Source organism: Bos grunniens, chromosome X (assembly GCF_055505025.1).
Source record: "Bos grunniens cultivar Pamir isolate PY7600 chromosome X, Bosgru_T2T1.0, whole genome shotgun sequence".
NCBI classification, from domain to species: Eukaryota; Metazoa; Chordata; class Mammalia; order Artiodactyla; family Bovidae; genus Bos; species Bos grunniens.
The window spans coordinates 129,312,738-129,333,451 of record NC_141194.1 but is presented as its reverse complement, the minus strand read 5'-3'; the positions used below and the strand labels follow the sequence as shown (position 1 = coordinate 129,333,451).

At 41.0% G+C, this 20,714-nt stretch overlaps 1 protein-coding gene across 2 annotated transcripts in view; it reads right to left on the bottom strand.

The window, feature by feature from the left end:
- Positions 1–20,714, bottom strand: part of USP26 (ubiquitin specific peptidase 26) — a 45,894-nt gene that overhangs the window by 6,383 nt on the left and 18,797 nt on the right. The gene's annotated exons all lie outside the window — the stretch shown is intronic.

The following is a 20,714-nucleotide window of genomic DNA, read 5'->3' as shown; positions in this document are numbered from 1 at the left end:
GGAAATGGGGCCATAAAAACTTTGAAGCACAACTGCAAATTCAACTGCTTGGATTATTTATAGTTCACTGTCCTACTATTGGTGCTAAGTAGGAGTTTAAACTATTCCTCTCCACAAAAAGTCTTAATTGCTCCTATTTCAACCACTTGAGAGGAACTACAACCCCAGAACTGTTAGGGGAAGCACACTGATTGAAACTGCCCACCCTGGCCAGGCACCATAGTAACCATTTGCATGAGTTGTTTTATGACAGGAGGTCCTGGTAAGGAACACGGAACTAATAAGCCACCACCAACCAGAAGAGGTTGAAAGGAGACACCGCCTGACCGTCCACTTCCCAGAATCCCTCTCGCTAGCATCCATCTTGGCTGAGCCATGCGTGCACCACCAGGAAAGACTCTGAATTAGAATGATTGGCCAAAGACCACCCGGAAACTAATCCTATCACCATAAAACCCGACATTGCAAGCCACGCGGCAGAGCAGTTCTCCTGGGTTCCCTTACCCTACTGCTCTCCACCCAGGTGCCCTTTCCCAATAAAATTTCTTGCTTTGTCAGCACGTGTCTCCTCTGTCAATTCTTTTCCGAGTGTTAGACAAGAGCCCGCTCTTGGGGCCCTGTAAGGGGGCCTCCCCCTTCCTACAACAGAACCACTTCTAGTTTGCATTTTAAAATGCTGTGATCCCAGTTAATCTGTATTTATCAAAAATGGTTATCCATTCTTTGAAATGATAGCCAAGATAATCTAGACTCCCACGGCATTTCCACTCTCTGCTTTCAGAAACAGTGTAGAGACATGTTTCCAAAACGATGGCTCTACTTGTCATACCTTCTTCCCAGTTCAACTTAAAGGAGACTTCTTTGAGCCCACCGAGTACTGGAAGTGAAGATTAAGGACTGTGTTGCTGATACACAGTTTAATGGTCACTGCTCACTTCCTAGCACATCTTTAGCTTAAATCTCCTTTCTTGATTCTGCCTCATCACTCAAAGGCTTTTAGGGTTTCCTTTGATTGGTAGGTTTGGGGGAAGATTTTAAACTAAAATGTATCAATTCTTTAAAACTCATCTGGAGAGAACTTTGTGACTATTCTATACAGCCTAAAGTAAACGTATGATACTCTTCCTCCTTTGTCAGACCCTCACCAAATTCAAAACATATGGATGACAACTACATTTAAAACTTATGAAAGTCAAGGTGCTTTTCTCTCCTTTTTGTCCACAAACTCAGTACACTGTTTGATTAATCACCTACTAGTGCAACACACTGGGCTAGCTGCTGATCTCAAAGTATAGCCAGAAACTCATAAAGTTGCACTACTCCTATCATATTTGGAGACATGGCCTACAGTGTCAAGAACTTGATCCTAAGGTAGAAATACTCCAGGTAGAAAGTCTGCTTTGTTGTTATTCTACTGATTTACTTTACACTCATCTTCTTGGTCACTGAGTATTTGCTAAGCACCTGCCTTATGCTGATTATGAGCTCTTGAGTGTCTGCTTCATGCCAAGTATTGTGGTCAGTGTTCTCAGGGACAAAAGGATGTGAGCACTCACTGTCACTAAACATCTTAGACTCCAAACATCACTGCGTAAACATCACAGTTAAAGGGGCCTTGCTTCCAGTGGGAGAATCTGGGAAAATATCCTTTCACTGCCATTTTCTTGAGCTTAACACATACCACAGGTGGGAGCTGTATTTTGTAAAAGAGAAGATCACCTGGACTGAGATTTCTCAAGCCCTATCCACAACTCTGCAAAATGATGAGGCTTAACCTAAAGTTTTGCAGAGCAAATAGAAATTGGTCCTTGGGAAGAATGCCTGCAAACTTGAGAACCTGGAAACCCAGGTTATCCATTCTATAGTAAGATAATGTAATGAGGACTTGTGAGGCTTTTAGAGTATTTCCCCTCTGTATCCCTTATCCCCACCATTCATGCTGTCATTATTTCAAGAATTTGAAGTGAGAGAGCAAAGGCAAACCTCGCATATGGGGAGAAATCCTGCCCGGTTACTCAAGCAAGCCTTACTGGGTAGAGATGATGCTGGACCCATGAGGTGCTATGCCAGGCACTGAACGCACTAAGTTAGAAAAGATGGGACCGGATATTAGCAGAGATTTCCAGTAATTCCTAGGTATCTCCACAAAGCGCAAACAAGAGCTGGAAAAACCCAACAACTTCAACTCACACTTATTTTAAACTAAACATAGCTTAGTGTCCTAGGATAAGCCAAATACACTATCGGGGCCATTCAGATAACTGAAAAATGATCATCTTTTTCCTTTGAGGACTCTATGCTATAAGACTATGATTCTAGGTAGAATATACTTAATAAGCACATTGAATTTCCCAAGACAGTGCAAAATAAAAGGTTTTTCCCCACCAATTAGGTGACATGTTTTAATCTGGGCTTAGAAACTATGGTCACCATACAAAAAACATGGTTATGAATATGTTGGTATTGGCAAATGGGAAGAGGGGATTTTCAAAACCCAATAGGCATTCATTATTCATTCATTCCTGTAACAAATTTGTATGGCACACTAGCAAGCATTGTATTAAGCACTAGCTATAGAAGAATGAAAAAAAACCCCAAGATTTCATAAAACTTTCATTCTAGTAGAGGGATAATAATATACAAACATAAAATATATAGAATACCAGATGGTGGTAACTGTCAAAGAAAACATAAAGTTAAGAGGACAGGGTGTGCCCCAGGCTTGATGGGGATGTACTTGCTGCCTTCCCTAGAGTGGCCCGAGAAGGCTGGACTGATAAGGATGACATCACATAGCAAGGCCTTGAAGGAAGTGAGGAAGCAAACACTTAGATGCAGGGTGCTCCAGGCAGGAGGAAGAATAAGTAACAAGGCCCTCGGGTGTGCTTAACATGTTATAAACAGAAAGCAGATCAGCATGGCTGGAGATCAGTGAAGAAACTTCAAGACAGAAGAGAAAGAAGGTGCGAACGTTTTGTAAACAAGTAAACCAAGAGAGTGAGTGGACTAGTAAACGTGCTGAGCAGCACAAAGGGGCCACTTCAGGCTAGTGGTCATGAATTTACAGCGAAACCAATGGGCGTGTTTGAGTTTTTCTGCAGCTATACCTAGCTGCCCGGCTGCCATGGTGCAGATGTGTAATAGACAGAGCTATGAATTTAATTTTGCTCAAGATTTTGCCATTAATAACCAAGTAAGAAGGAAATGACCAACCTAGACAGCATATTAAAAAGCAGAGACATTACTTTGCCAACAAAGGTCCATCTAGTCAAAGCTATGGTTTTTCCAGTAGTCATGTATGGATGTGAGAGTTGGACTATAAAGAAAGCTAAGCACTGAAGAATTGATGCTTTTGAACTGTGATGTTGGAGAAGACTCTTGAGAGTCCCTTGGACAGCAAAGAGATCCAACCAGTCTATCCTAAAGGAAATCGGTCCTGAATATTCATTGGAAGGACTGATGCTGAAGCTGAAACTCCAATATTTTGGCCACCTAATGCGAAGAACTGACTCATATGAAAAGATCCTGATGCTGGGAAACACTGAAGGCGGGAGAAGGGGATGACAGAGGATGAGATGGTTGGATGGCATCACTGACTCAATGGACATGAGTTTGAGTAAACTCCAGGAGTTGGTGATGGACAGGGAGGCCTGGCGTGCCATGGGGTCACAGTCAGACACGACTGAGCAACTGAACTGAAGAAGGAAAAGTCAGGTGTCAGAAGGAAGTGATTATAAATATGGACTAGAAAGGGTGAAATGGGAGTGGAGAACAGAAACATGGAGACATAGCCTAAATCTCATGAGATATTGGGGACGGGGCTGGGGGTGGGGTAGAAGCATCAGGGGACCAGGAGTTCAGCTCCCACTTCTGTAGCTGTACTTCTGCCCCGTGCTTCTGAGCAGCTGTCAACTGCCTGTAGACTTCCTTCTCAAATGCTACTGCCTTCTTCCTTTCGGTTCTTTCACTCTTTCTCCCTTGGCCCCAAAGCTGGAAGTAACTAATGGGGATGGGGGTGGAGAGATGAAAGTTAGGAGTATGTGGACAGGGTTAGAGGCAGGCAGGATCAGATGCAGGAGGGGGAAGGGAAAACCATCCCCTCTCTTTTTTCAACTTCCCAAGTCTGGGTTAAAGGTCAACACATCAAGAGGCACACTGCCTCTAGGGCATTAGCAATTAAATCCTGTCATTATGTTTGGCCCCAGCTTCAGTGCACATGGCTTTTCAAAATGATTGGATCAGGGCAAACTGCTTCTTTCTCTGGTTTAAAGGTGCATTTCTGCACTCAGCAAATGTCCAAGTCATTGTATAGCAGAGAAATGCCATTATTTTGCCTCTTGACATACACTGCACATAAATCTCTCCATAGGAGGCCGGGACCAAAATGAGAAGAAATCTCCACTAGCAAATTGTTCCCATGAACTACTCAAGCTTTGAACCTTTTCTCAGAGACAGGTTTGGCAGAGCTTTTTTGTTGTTGTTTTTCATTCTTTTAAAATGATTATGTTAGTGCTATTAACAAGACATAGTTGATTAGGAAAACAGAATGCAGATTATTTTCCAGAAATTAAATATGATTTCATTAAGAAAGTGCTCTTTCATGAGAAAGTGCACTTGTTACATTGAAACCAGAATATTTGTTGGTACCTAGTCGAATATGGACATCAACTATGTACAAGATGTGAAGATGAAGCAATAAAGCACTCCCGACCTCAGACAAGTTGTAAGACAAATATACTGGAAAATGGCAGCTCAAGGAAAATGTATCAAGTAAAATTCAGTTAGTGTTGGGGCTTCCTTGGTGGCTCACAAGGTAAAGAATCTGCCTGGAACGTGGGAGACTTAGGTTCGATTTCTGGGTCAGAAAGATCCCCTGGAGGAGGGCATGGCACCCCACTCCAATATTCTTGCCTGGAGAATCCTCATGGGCAGAGAAGCCTGGTGAGCTACAGTCCACGGGGTCGCAAAGAGTCGGACATGATTGAAGTGACTAACACACACACACTTTCGGCTATTGTTACATAAGAGTTCATGGGTTTTCTGCCATCTCAACTTCTTATGGCATCTCTTCTCTGTCTGAAGTTTGTGCATAATCTCCCTATTTTTGTCTTAGTTCTACTCTTCCTTTTAAGATTGAGTCCAAGTCTCAGTTCATTCAGAATGAGTGCTAGGGCTGAGTTTTCATGCCTCAGAAACTCAGAGCATTCACTTTTTTAAGACTGTCATTTAGCCATGCTACCTTGCATGGCTGCTTCTCATGAACTGACCACAAAGTTAAGGAGTGCCAGAGAATGACGAGTGGGCGCACTCATCATTCTGTACTCGTCAACTGTACTCCAATTTATTTTCAGTCAGCGTGGAGTGAAACTGTCTTTCCCAAGGGAAATCATAAAGCTGGACAAGTAGGAGTCCTTTAAGGATTGGGATCAAAGAACTCTAACTTTCCTTAAGAAAACAGTATCCAAAGTTTTAAGATGAGGGCCAGCAGGACAGGAAGGGGGTAAAATTAAATGGGCTGGAACTGTTACTGAAACATCAAGCTATCACATGAAGAGACCAGGTTAAATGAGACGGGAGACTGAACAAGTGAAAACTACCGTCTATAGAATTTCAAAGGCACACACACTTAAATGAAGCAATTCTATTATGGTTTTGTCCTCAAGATATAATTGCAAAACTGTTAATCTTTGAAACAATCAGTATATTTAACTTAAATAACTTTTAAATGACCTATAAAATGAGAGTTTCCCTCTTCTTGCAGTATTGGCAAAGATGCAAAATTAGTAAATAAAAAAAAAACACATTATATAAGAATTGCTACACTTATGTAGAATATCAATTAGTTATCAAATATAAATTGAAGTAAGGAAAGTCATTAATAAGGAGCACTGTGGCATTTCCCCTACTCCCACATGGAAGTCAAGTGTGGCATAGGAACTAAGATTGGGGAATCACTTCCAAAAGAGATGTGTGGCTGCATCTCACACTCTGGTTGCACACTTATTAAGCAGCTAAAATGTTTAATTCCAAACTCATGTGCTAGAATGTGAGAGACTTGGGAATACTTGACATGTTTACTCTGGAGATGGAAGGGCAAAGAAACCAGTGACTGCTCAAGCTGAAAAGTCAGGATACAGAATGAAGTGACCCCGATCATAGGGCAAGAGGGGGCCACAGTGAAAGCAAGCTCCACTTGCTCTATTTGGACATGAAACTGTACAAGATTTGATGGACTACGTGGCAGATAAGTGGACTACAACCTCATGAGGAAAATCATCCCAAACTGCCTGAAAAAGGTGATCCTCCAGGTAAGAGGCCCTTGGGAACACTGCAGAAAAGTAGGAAGTGAGATGAGAAATCACAGATTAGCTGGGTGCCCTGGTTCTTTCCTGTGTACAGCAAATAGCAAAGTCCCATCCCCAAAAAGCTTTGAGGAAATACTTTTAGGATAATTAGTGGAGTGGATTCTGCTGACGTGGATCAAGCAGGATGTTTTTGGTCTCACATAACACAAGAGGGAGCTACAGCATTTTCCTTTCTAAGGTAAGAAAGTGAAATTGTTAGACACTCAGTCGTGTCTGACTCTGTGACCCCAAGGACTGTAGCCTGCCAGGCTCCTCTGTCCATGGTATTCTCCAGGCAAGAATACTGGAGTGGGTTGCCATTTCCTCCTCCAGGGGATCTTCCCGACCCCAGGATTGAACCTGGGTCTCCCACATTGCAGGCAGACTCCTTACCGACTGAGCCACTAGGGAAGATCTTTTTCTAAAGTAAGGAGAAGGAGGGCAGCAATTCCAACACATCTGCAGCTTGGTTATGGATAAATGTGACACTATTAGGCCTAGGAAGAGCTATGAGGGAACTTTACAAAGCCACTTTTGGGGGAAACACTCAAAAATGTATTAGATGCCACAAGTGCTGGAATTAAAATCTCTCCTCATACCTTTAAAACACCCATCTGTCTTATCTGAAAGGTCAGTTAGTTACCTGAACAGGAGAAATGCAAAGTTGCCTTAACTTGTTCATTGCTTTATTTTAACTTGTCTGTAAATAGTCTTAGGAATGGAGTCCCAAAACCTAAGTCATACCTCCAATCCTTCTAAAACAGCAATTCTCATTCATCTCCCTACTTAAGCAGTCCCTCATTCTGCATACCAGTTTTTCCCTCTTTGCTGCCATTAACAAAAATGCCTGTGTGTACACGTGTATGAGAGAGAAAACACTTCAAAAAAATCAAAGTAAGTGCTCCTGCTTCCAGTGACTAACTCATTGTTTGAAAAAACAGAGCTCCTCTCAGCTTAGTCATCTTGGAACGAAAAGGAACTCACAAAGCTGAAATGAGAAAATGAGCAGCTGCTCTGGACTTGCATCCTTGCACAGCATCCCTAGAGTCCAACAAAGCACCTCATTCCTTCTTTCTCTGCTGATATTTTAGTGATGTTTATGTGGTGCTAATGGAAGCACTCCTCAAGTGAAAAAGGCAGAGCTAAGAAGCTCTGCTCCAAAAGATGAGCTCATTTATAAAAAAGCAGTCAAGAAAACATACCACCTTGCTTCAGAGGGCCTACAATCCTTCAAAATGTAATACTGAATCAGTGTGCTATACACCTGAAACTAACACATTATAAATCAACTGTACTCCAATTTAGAAAGGAGGGGGTGCTGAACTTGCTTTCATTTTCCACCCATAGGACTATGACTTTACTAGCCCTGAATGAACTCTTAAAGAGGAAAGGAAGACATGACTAACCAAGTAGTAGTAGCCTTTAGCATGAAACACTAGGTTACCACTCAAATATTTTAAACTTATAACCAATGATCAAGGCATACATAGCTCAAATGTTACCTCTCTCATGAATCCCTTCTCCAGCTGATCTTCCTGACCCAGATATTAAACCGGGGTCTCCTGCATTGCAGGCAGATTTTTTACTAACTGAGCCATCAGGGAAGCCCCTTTCACTCAGTCATGTCCGACTCTTTGCGACCCCCTGGACTGTAGCCTACCAGGCTCTTCCGTTCATGGAATTTTCCAGGCAAGAATACTGGAATGGGTTGCCGTGCCCTTCTCGAAAGTAGTAGTAACCTTTAGCCTTTATTTTTTTTTAATTTAATTTTATTTCTAAACTTTACATAATTGAAACACTAGGTTGCCACTCAAATGTTCTAAACTTATAACCAATGATCAAGGCATACATAGCTCAAATGTATACCTCTCTCATGAATCTGTCCACCAGTCTCCCAACTCAGTGCTATCCCTCTTTCCTCAATTATTGCTTCTTATCTCTGTTAACTTTAAAAAACACGTGATGGGAGGCAGGGCACATGTACTCCCCCAGTAGATAAGTGCTGAGAACCAAAGTCATATACCCTATATAGCTTCCTGTCTATATTCACATGAGTCTTCTATTCCACTATTTTCATCAATATGACCTTCCTACCCAAAATGACTTGGCCCAGAAAGATACAACTGCAAACAGCTTTTCAGTTCATTCCAGCAACTCTTCAAAACAAAGCCTTGACTAACAGTTTATATCCCACAACTTTTTCAACCTCTTGCCTCCAAATCCCTGTTGTGCCATGCCCACCATTCTAATCTAGTTTATCATGATCGTTACCCAATCAGAATCAAGCATCAATCTTTACCCAAGTCAGATTCTCCATGGATTATTACCTGTGTGTCATTTTCCCAAGACACAGTAAGGATTTCCATTTACGTCTTTTGGATAGGTGAAACCTTATTTTTTTAATATATGAAGAAAGCTTTCTTTTTTCCATAAACAAAGCTGAGCACCAAAGAACTGATGCTCTTGAACTGTGGTGTTGGAGAAGACTGGAGAGTCCCTTGGACTGCAAGGAGATTAAACCAGTCAATCCTAAAGGAAATCAGTCCTGAATATTCATTGGAAGGACTGATGCTGAAGCTCCAATATTTTGACCACCTGATGTGAAGAACTGACTCATTGGGAAAGACCCTGATCCTGGGAAAGATTGAAGGCAGGAGGAGAAGGGGATGAGGACAGAGGATGAGATGGTTGGATTGTACCGCTGACTCGATGGACATGAGTTTGAGCAAGCTCCGGGAGTTCATGACGGACAGGGAGGCCTGGCGTGTGGCAATTCACAGGGTCGCAAAGAGTCGGACATGACTGAGTGACTGAACTGAACCATACGGGACAGCATAGATAAGGTGACTGTAGGCATAGCTTAATTCCTTGTCAGTTCTGGAAATTCTACCATTATATTTACTTCCATATGGCTTTCCAATCACCCTTCCAGACTGTTGAGGACATCTGACACAGTTATCAAGACACTAGAGCCCAGACATCTTGGAGTGTGAAGTCAAGTCGGCCTTAGGAAACATCACTACGAACAAAGCTAGTGAAAGTGATGAAATTACAGCTGAGTTATTTCAAATCCTAAAAGATGATGCTGTTAAAGTGCTTCACTCAACATGCCAGCAAATTTGGAAAACTCAGCAGTAGCCACAGAACTGGAAAAGGTCAGTTTTTATTCCAGTCCCAAAGAAGTGAAAGTCGCTCAGTCATGTCTGACTCTGCGACCCCATGGACTATACAGTCCATGAAATGAATTCTCCAGGCCAGAATACTGGAGTGGGTAGCCTTTCCCTTCTCCAGGGGATCTTCCCAACCCAGATTTTGAACCCAGGTATCCCGCATTGCCGGGGGATTCTTTACCAGTTGAGACACAAGGGAAGCCCGATCCCAAAGAAGGACAATGTCAAAGAATGTTCAAACTACTGCACAATTGCACTCATCTCACACGCTAGCAAAATAATGCTCAAAATCCTCCAAGCCAGGCTTCAACAGTACATGAACCGAGAACTTCCAGATGTTCAAGCTGGATTTAGAAAAGGAAGAGGAACCAGAGATCAAATTGCCAACATCTGTTCGATCATAGAAAAAGCAAGAAAGTTCCAATAAAACACCTACTTCTGCTTCATTGACTACGCTAAAAGCCTTTGACTGTGTGGGTCACCACAAACTGGAAAATTTTTAAAGAGATGGGAATACCAGACCACCTCACCTGCCTCCTAAGAAATCTGTATGCGGGTCAAGAAGCACAGTTAGAACTGGACATGGAACAACAGACTGGTTCAAAATTGGGAAAAGAGTATGTCAAGGCTGTATATGGTCACCCTGCTTATTTAACTTATATGCAGAGTACATCATGCGAAATGCCGGGCTGGATGAAGCACAAGCTGGAATCAAAATTGCAGAGAGAAATATCAATAACCTCAGATATGCATATGACATCACCCTTATGGCTGAAAATGAAGAGGAACTAAAGAGCCTCTTGATGAAAGTGAAAGAGGAGAGTGAAAAAGCTGGCTTAAAACTCAACATTCATAAAACAAAGATCATGGCATCCATTCCCATCACTTCATAGCAAATAGATGGGGAAACAATGGAAACAGTGACAGACTTTATTTTCTTGGGCTCCAAAATGCTGCAGATGGTGACGGCAGCCATGAAATTAAAGACACTTGGTCCTTGGAAGAAAAGCTATGACAAACCTGCTGCTGTGCTTAATTGCTCAGTCGTGTCTGACTCTTTGCAATACCACGGACTGTAGCCTGCCAGGCTCTGCTCTCAGGATTCTCCAGCCAAGAATACTGGAGTGGGTTGCCATGCCCTCCCTCCAGGGGATCTTCCAAACCCAGGGATCGAACCCAGGTGTCCTGCATTGCTGGCAGATTCTTTACCATCTGATCCACCTGGGAAACTCGAGACCACCAGAGAGGGTGGCCTATCTCTTCTCCAGGGGATCTTCCTGACCCAGAAATTGAACAGGGGTCTCCTGCATTGCAGGCAGATTCTTTACCCACTAAGACACCAGGGAAGCCCACAAACCTAGACAGCGTATTAAAAAGCAGAGACATTACTTTCCTGACAAAGGTCCATTTAGTCAAGCTATGGTTTTTCCACAGAGTTGGACCATAAAGAAAGCTGAGTGCTGAAGAATTGTTGCTTTTGAACTGTGGAGTTGGAGAAGACTCTTGAGAGTCCCTTGGACTGCAAGGAGATCAAACCAGTCCATCCTAAAGTAAATCAATCCTGAGTATTCACTGGGAGGACAGATGCTGAAGCTGAAGCTCCAATACTTTGGCCACCTGATGCAAAGAGCTGACTCATTAGAAAAGACCCTGATGCTGAGAAAGACTGAAGGCAGGAGGAGAAGGGAACGACAGAGGATGAGATGGCTGGATTGCATCACTGACTCAATGGACATGAGTTTGAGTAAACTCCAGGAGTTGGTGATGGACAGGGAGGCCTGGTGTGCTGCAGTCCATGGGGTCACAAAGAGTCGGAGACGACCGAGCGACTGAACAACAAAGCAGGAGTCTACTGAGTTTGTGTAGCTGATAAAAAAAGATACCTGCAAAGACCCATTTTGCCATTCAACATTCACACTTTCCCTTTTTACCAACTGAACATAAATAGAATAAGGAAGCCTTCTTATCTCATGAAACAACAAGATGAAGATGAATACTGCAATAAAGAAGCCTTATTAATTCCAAGAGACAACCACCAGCAGATAAAAGACAACCAGAATTGAAGACTGAAAATCTTTCTTAAAAACATGGTTCCTTGAAGATGCCACTGAACCACTGCAACAACCATCATATTTATTTAGGCTACTGAAGTTCTGTTTTGTTCCTTGCAGTTAAAAGCTCAGGACCACTGGACATGGAATACCATGAGGTTTAAGTCCAAAGGTTGGGAAAGGAGAAATCATGCTAGATTAATTGACTTAAAAAGTTAACAAGTTCAGGATGGCAGAGTAATATGAAAGCTCATAAGAGCACTGATCCTTGATGAGCTGGAGCTGTTACACAAGGAGTAAATTTACTACCAACACAGTTTCTGTGATGTGAGCCTGTAGTTTGCATGACATACATTAAAACATTTTGTTACATGCAGTCAAAACTTCCTAAATGATAGTTTTAATCGTTGATTCCATATTCATGTTGAAAAGCCTTAAATAGAAATTTTGACAACGCAAGACATAGCTCTTATGTGAAAAATAATGAAAATAATTAAACTCCTACTTATTTAAGCCAGTAGAATTACTTAAAATGAACAGTTTCCTGATAGTTTAAGTTTCTATTCCACATTCACATTCCCTTCTAGTATGGAATAGATGGGATTTTGGCTGTCAACAAAGGAGCAGTTAAATATAGAGAGAAGAAATTGTAGAAATGAGAGCTCCACATCAAGAAGCAGGCCCTGGGAAAACAACAAAGCAAGAGCAGTTAACAGCCCCTCTGGATGGAGAGTCTGGTGCTAAGAGCCACTAGGATGTGGAACTTAGTGAACCCAAGATGTGGTCCCAGAGATGGAGAATGAAAATATGATTTATGACAGTGGGGTCTGAGTCCAAGAGACACTGAAGTAGACAACTGGTTATCCATTTAAGGAGCTAAGACAGCACCCCTGGGTGGGAATGAAATAATATTCAGATTGCAAATGGCACCTGATGCCATATGTATGACCAACTGAATGAACACAGTGGGTCTGAATATTTACAAGGCTTCAGAATGATTTAACTTTTGCATTGCAAGGTGGATTCCTAGCCACTGGACCACCAGGGAAGCCCCAAGAATTACCTGACTTTGAAATGTAGAAAAGGGAGTGAATGTGTCTGTGACTACCAAAAAGGTGGAAAAAAGTAAAATTTGATTTTTATTCCTGTTAAAGACTTCACAAAATGAATTTCACAACTGCAGAAAGAAGTCCCTCCACAGGTATCACTGGAAACATCAGCTTGATTATATTTCATCTCACCGAGGGCGTGTGAGTGCTGAGTAGACTAGGAATAGTGTAGTGAAGGGCTGTTGATTTTTTTGTCTGCTAGCCGGCAATCAGAGCACTGCCTGCCCATCATGGTGACCCAAGATCCCTGTCCACCAAGATTGGTACACGTGACGCACATGAGCCATGCAGAGACAATCGGATGCCACAGAGCTTAAACATCTTGTCTTACAATGTAGACAAGGGGGAGCCCTGGCAGTTGTGTCCTCTTACCATACGGATAGGGCCTTTTTGTGTCAGGTAAGAGCCAAGACTTACAGGACAAGAGAAAGCAGCACTGAGAAACAGAATGAAAGTCAGTGCTGTATGTGAACTAAAGTGCCTCCATCAGATTTCTCAGTAATATGTCATTCATTCCCTCTCTTGCTTAGAAGCTACTTTGAATTGCTTTTCTTTCTGACACTTTCATTTAAAGTGACTCCACTAATATACTATGTGTACATTACTTGGTTCAAGATATATGGTCACTGTTAAGAAGCCCATGAGATGGATATATTAAGAAAGGAGGATATGAACCCTGAATACAGTATAAACTCATGTCTTAACAAAAATATGACTAGAGAAAAAATACAGTGTTAATATTTTCTACTACTGATAGAAAACAGATTCATACTTGAGACAAGCACAGTAAGTAGGATTAATCTTTTAATGTGAAAATTCAGGGGCCAGGTCAATGTTATTTCCTAGATGTAAGTAAATCCCACATCCCTCTACATGCCAATGGGCCACAGAGCAGGAACCTCTCTGAGGCTGGTAAATGCTCAGACTTAAGAACTGTTGGCACTGATGAGATAAAAGATCCCTACCCTCACAATCAAGTATGTCAGGTAAGGACATTCAGGTCAGAGAGATTTTAAGTGTCTGAGCCGAGACTAGAACTTAAATTTCCTACCTAAGTACTTACCTAAGTGCAGGGTCTCATTTCCTAAGTACAGTCTCTCCCCTTCCAGTCTACTCATTACGTGAAAGGAAAGGGGACACATTCTGGGGATGAGGAGCAATACAAAGATCTAAAGTACAAGGAATCGTGTTAGGTTGAAGGAGAGAGTTGGAGTAATGAGGATATTATTTCGGTAATGGCACCCCACTCCAGTACTCTTGCCTGGAAAATCCCATGGACGGAGGAGCCTGGTGCACTACAGTCCATGGGGTCGCTAACAGTTGGACACGACTGAGCGACTTCACTTTCACTTTTCACTTTCATGCATTGGAGAAAGAAATGGCAACCCACTCCAGTGTTCTTGCCTGGAGAATCCCAGGGACGGGGGAGCCTGGTGGGCTGCCGTCTATGGGGTCGCACAGAGTCGGACACGACTGAAGTGACTTAGCAGCAGCAACTAAACTGTCCTAGATAAACTCCAACAACTTCTGCCTTATTTTGATTTCTATTTTCTAGTGCCCAGAGTCTGTTCCAGGGGCTATGCTTCCTATATGTGGGCAAGAGATTAACAGCCTTCCAGAGATTCAAAAGAAGCGACTGAGTCCTCTAGACAGCATTTACTTCTTTAACTTTAGATGAAGCTGACCGGGTGGGCATGTCCTTGGTCTCAAAGCTCCAATTAATTTTTTGTACCTTCCTCTTTTCCACTCACTTTACATTTTTCCCTCCTGAGTTGTAATGATGCAAACAGCACTGAGGCACCACCATCTTCCATATGTAAACTGAACACGATTCACATAATAGTTTTACAGCACTGAGCATTCAAGTCACAACTGCTGTCTGGTTTGTGTTGCTCTGTCTTAATGGCCAACAGAAAATACTCTCAGAGACCCTTATAGGAAAGCAGAGAACTTCTTAACATAATAGCATCCTAACAATTCACTGGAATGCATCATGGGCTTAGCTGGTTTTGAGAGTCTGTTCTTTTCCAAGCTTCTGATGCACTTTTTTTCCCTCTCACCGCCCATAATGAACCTCATTCTCTTAATTTATCAGTCACTCAAAATCTGAGTGACTTGAAAATTGAAGACCATCCACTTGGATAAATTATTTGGTGTAATGCCTAATGATACAACCTAAACAATCATATCAAATCTCACCCTTGAAATCCTAGTCCTGCATTCTATTACTCCATTTAACGTAGCCCACAGAATAACTGGTGCTTAGGTACTGTCACCGAACTGCAAACTTGACAATAAAATTATGGGTGTTTATTTATCAGCTAAAGCATCTGTTACAGTCCTAGAAGACAGTTACAGTCCTAGAAGACAGTCACAGAGATGGCTGCTGCTTACATACAGGTGGCTGAAACTCCAGTTTCAAAGATCTTCCTGAAGTATAGTAGCCAGTTAGAGAGCTCATTCTAAAAGAATACATTTCTTAAAAGAATACATTTAAAATCTGCAGCAGAGATATGCTCATGAATATTTGAAATTAAAAAAAAAAAAACAGCCTAAAGTTTCCAGATTGATTGCACAACCATATCTGCATTTACTGAAAAGATGGGGATGGAGGGTATGGGGAAAAATATTGCTTTGACTGAGTTTTTAAGAGAAGTGATGTGTTGCAGTTGGTGGGGCTGGGGGTAAAGGATGTAATTAATTATACTCAGTCTAGTTTCATGATTGAATGGAGGGTACCCCAGCTCTCAGAACGTTGCCAGTGACAGATTGGAGCTGCACAGATGCAGCAATGGCCCTTGCAATGGGAGTCATTACATTAGGTGTCAGGCGATGTAAATCACAAGCAAAAAATGCAAAGCCCCACTCAGAGACAGAGATTAGAGTGAACCATGGAGTTAATTATTATGTGAAATGTCTTTCTGCTATTAAAACACAAAAGAGACAAGCCAAATTGCCCTTTAAACAACTGTAAATGCCATACTTCCACACAGGGAATTTCTTTATCTGTGTTTTATACGCAGGCAATACTTTCCTTATTGTTCCCACTGATCCTCCATGGCTAAAGAAAGAAGAATGGAGGATGCCTTAGTCAGCTTGGGTTGTCATAACAAATACCAGTATTGGTGGTTTAAAAAATAGAAATCTATTTTCTCATAATTTTAGAAGCAAGGCTTGGTTTCTTGGTGAGACTGCTCTTCCTGGCCTGTAGATGGCTACCTTCTCACTGTGGTCTCACATAGCCTTTCCTCAGTGTGTGCGCATGCAAAGAGAGCTCTCTTTCCTTATAAGGCCACTAATCCGATCCGATTAGGATCTCACCCTTTTGACTTTATTTAAACTTAATGACCTTCTAAAAGCCTTATCTCTAAATACAGTCACATTGGTGGTTAGGGCTTCAACATACGAATTTTATATATACAATTCAGCCTAGATCAGAGGTGATGCTCACTGGGGCTGAAAGCATGATTGTTTTGTTACCAGTGAGACCTGTTCTCTCTTCATCGGAATAAGTCACAGCATCTAATAAGCAAAACAGAGTGTAATCAGGGTCCTGCAGCTGTCTGTTAAGGACATTGTCTATGCTGAACAGAAATGAGTGAGTACTTAGTCACATTTGGCAATCATTTTTTAAAGATTAGACACTCTCTGTCTGACTTACTTCACTTAGTATGATAATCTCTAGGTCCGTCCATGTTGCTGCAAATGGCATTTTTTTCGTTCTTTTTTATGGCTGAGTAGCATTCCATTGTATATATGTAGCATATCTGTATTCATCTGTTGATGGACATTTAGCTTGTTTCCTTGTTTTGGTTTGTAAACAGCTCTATGAACATAGAGGTGCATGTATCTTTTTGAATTATAGTTTTGTCCAGGTATATGCCCAGGAGTGGAATTGCTGGATCATGCGGTAATTCTAGTCTCAGTTTTCTGAGGAACCTCCATTTTGTTTTCCATAGTGGCTGCATCAACTTACATTCCCACCAACAGTGAAGTAAGTTAGAAACACAAATGTCATATGATATCACTTATATGTGGAATCAAATATATGGCACAAATGAACGTGTTTACAGAACAGAAACAGACTCACACAGAGAAGAGACTTGTGGTTGCCAAGGAGGAGAGTTAGTAAAGAAGGGAGAGGGATGGAGCGGGAGTTTGGGGTTAGTAGATGCAAACTATTATACACAGAATGGATAAACAACAAGGTCCTACTGTATAGCACAGGGGACTACATCCAGTCTCCTGTGATAAACTACAATGGAACACAATATTTTAAAAAGAATGTATACACGTGTGGAACTGAGTCATTTTACTGTACAGCAGAGACTGGCACAACAATGTAAATCAACTATACATCAATTTAAAACAGATGATGACCTGAATGAACAGTAGAGTCCAGGTGCTATCAAACTGTGAACACTTGGGCTATCCTTTCCCAATATCTGAGCACTGCCATTTCCTACCTCTTCCCTTCTGTAATCCCTTGCTACCAATAGGGCAGATGTGGTGGCAGTTCATTGGACCTTTTGTTCCTCCTGCCTGAACCTCTTGACATTCCTTACTCTCACTCCTTTCTGACCCATCTGAATTTTCTGAAAATACAGAGCTAGCGATTCCTAGAAATAGACAACTGAGGGATTTCTCTTTGTCAGGAGCTACACAAACAGCTCAGTGACTCAGAGGCAGAGATTTTGGACACATAACATTTGAAATTGCATATAATCATACCCATCAAAAAGGAAAACATTAATTCAAAAAGATGGATGCACCCCAATGTTCATAGCAGCACTATTTACAATGCCAAGATATGGGAACAATCTACATGTCCAGCAATAGATGAATGGATAAAGATGTGGTGTATATATACATAATAGAATCCTACACAGCCTTTTACCAAGTGAAATTTTGCCATTTACAGTAGCATGGATGGACTTGGAGGGTATCATGCTTAGTGAAATGTCAGACAAATACTATATGATATCACTTATATAACTTATGGTATCAAGAAAACTAACTAGTGAATATAACAAACAAAAAAAAAGAAACAGACTCATAGAGAACATGCTAGTGGTTACCAGTGGGAAGAGGGAAGGGTGAAGGGGAAAGAAGGGTAGGCTTCCCAGGGATCTCTGGAAGCCTACTGATCCCTAAACGCAACAAGACCTTTTGTGAGCTCAGCCTTTTTATACACTCTATAATCTGCAGAGAATCCATATCCTTTAGTAAACCCTTAATAATAATTCATTTTAAAATGTTTATTTTAAATAGATAGTTATTTTAGAAAGTTTTAGATTTAATGCCCATCATTATCAACAGTCATACATCTCTTGCATTTCTGGTATTAGTAGTTTGTGTCTTCCCTTTTTTAACCTTCACTACCCTGGCTAAACTTTACTCTCTTTTCAAAGATCCAGATTTAATTGCCTTGATTTTTTCTATTATTTTCCCAATTTTAATTTCACTGATTTTTCCTCTAATTTTTATTGAATCTATTTCTTTTCTTTCATTTGCTTTAGGCTCATATTGCTTTTCTTTCTCTACTTTCCTAACATGTGAGCTGAATCATTTTTAAATCTTTCTTCTTTTCTAAATTTAATGCTATAAATTTTCCTTCAAGCACTGTTTTTGCTGCAACCTTACACAGTTTGATAAGTTTTATTTCCCTTCTTTGTTTAGTTCAAAATATTTTAAAATTTATCTTAAAACTTCTTCTTTGATCCATATGTTATTTAGAAATGTGTTGATTAATCTCCAAATATTTGTGGAATTTCTATTTCTTATTGATTTTACATTGAATCTTATTGTGGTTCAACTACATCCTTTACATGACTTCTATTCTTTCAAATTTGTTTAGGTGTTTTTCATCACCCAGAATGTGATCTATGTTGGTGAATGTTTTATGTGAGTTTGAGAATATGTATTCTGCTGTTGTTGGATGGAGTACTCTCTAAGTGTCAATTAGATCAAATTGACTGATGATGTTTTTCTGGTCAACTATGCCATTACTGATTTTTTGCCTGCTTCATCTATCAATGAGTGAAAGGAGGGCACTGAAACTGCCAACTGTAATAGAGGATTTGTCTATTTCTTCTTGAAGTTTTACTTGTTTTGCCTTAGGTATTTTGACAAACTGTTGTGAGATATAAATGCATTAAGAATTTTGTTATGTTTTCTGGGAGAGCTTTCTCCTTTTTCTCATTATGTAATGCTCCCTCTTATTCCTGATAATTTCCCTTGTTACAAAATCTATTTTGTCTAAAAATAATACAACTACTCATCTTCCTCCATCTCTTTACGTACAAACTACAGAATATTTACATCTAAAATGGGTCTCTCATAGACAACATATAGTTTCATTTACTCTGAAAATATGTTAATTGACACTTTTAGATCATTTGCCTCTAAAGTGACTACTGATATAGATATATTAATATCTACTACCGTAGTAACCATTTTTATTCCCTGCTCTTTTCTTTTCTTCTTCTCTATCCCTGCCTTTTCTGGTTTTAATCAAGTGCTTTATGAGTACATTTTACTTCTTCTCGTGGAATATCAACAATAGTTTAGAAGAAAACTTAGTGATTCTCCTAGTGTTTGCAATATGTATTTACAACTAATCTGACTTTCTAATAACACCATACTTCTTCACAAGTCACGCTCATATCTTGTAACAGAGTATTCCCGATTCCAAATGCCTATCCTTAATAATATTGCCATCAATAGCCTCACTTTATCCAGATGCTGCTGCTGCTGCTGCTACTGCTGCTAAGTCGTTTCAGTCGTGCCCGACTCTGTGCGACCCCATAGACAGCAGCCCGCCAGGCTCCCCCATCCCTGGGATTCTCCAGGCAAGAACACTGGAGTGGGTTGCCATTTCCTTCTCCAATGCATGAAAGTGAAAAGTGAAAGTGAAGTCGCTCAGTCGTGTCCGACTCCTAGCGACCCCATGGACTGCAGCCTACCAGGCTCCTCCATCCATGGGATCCTCCAGGCAAGAGTACTGGAGCGGGGTGCCATTGCCTTCTCCTTAGAAGTATAGAAGTCCTGATAATTCCTAAAACTCCTATCATTCTACTCTGGTAAAATGCATCCTGTTTAACAGATTAGTGTTATGAACACCCAAGAATGACAACAGACCATCGCCAATTCCTTCTCTGTGACCCAGCATTTCCCAGGTCCAAGGTGTTGAATGCTGAATGACAGAAAGGGGTGTTAATCAAAATTGAATTCAGTATTACAGTAAAACTGAGATTTGGTGTATGAGAGGTTTAGGGTTTTAGGCAATCATTTCTCTAAGATGTTGAAGCACTCTTCTGCTGCAGCAAGAGACAGTATGACACACAGAAGTCCTAATAATTCCTAATAGTACCATTCTGCTCTGTTGAAATGCATTCTGTTCAGCAGATTGGTGGAAGAGCACAGAAAACTGACAATAAGAACAGATCTTGATTTTGCCTTGAAATTACACACAATTTTAAAAAAACACTACTTACCATAATGTGCTGTGCTTAGTCGCTCAGTCATGTCTGACTCTGTGATCCCATGAACTGTAGCCCGCCAGGCTCCTCTGTCCATGGGATTCTCCAGGCAAGGATACTGGAGTGGCTTGCCATGCCCTCCTCCAGGGGATTTTCCAAACCCAGGGGTCAAACCCAGGTCTCCCGCATTGCAGTCGGATTCTTTACTATCTGAGCCACCAGGGCAGCCCAAGAATACTGGAATGGGTGGCCTATCCCTTCTCCAGGAGATCTTCCTGACCCAGGAATCAAACCGGGGTCTCCTGCATTGCAGGTGGATTCTTTACCAGCTGAGCTACCAGGGAAGCCCGCTTACCACAATATGAACATTTAAAATGCCTTTTTCCCCTAATACTAATGAAATACTAAAAATTTACATTTTTCTTCCCAGATTGTAAAAATCTTTCTTCTCACAGTTGCTTTGAGTGCTTAAAAACACTATGTAGATTATTATACTGCATTTAGAATCAGAGTAAAAATTAATAATGTTTTTAAAGTTGTATCAATTCATGTAAAAGAT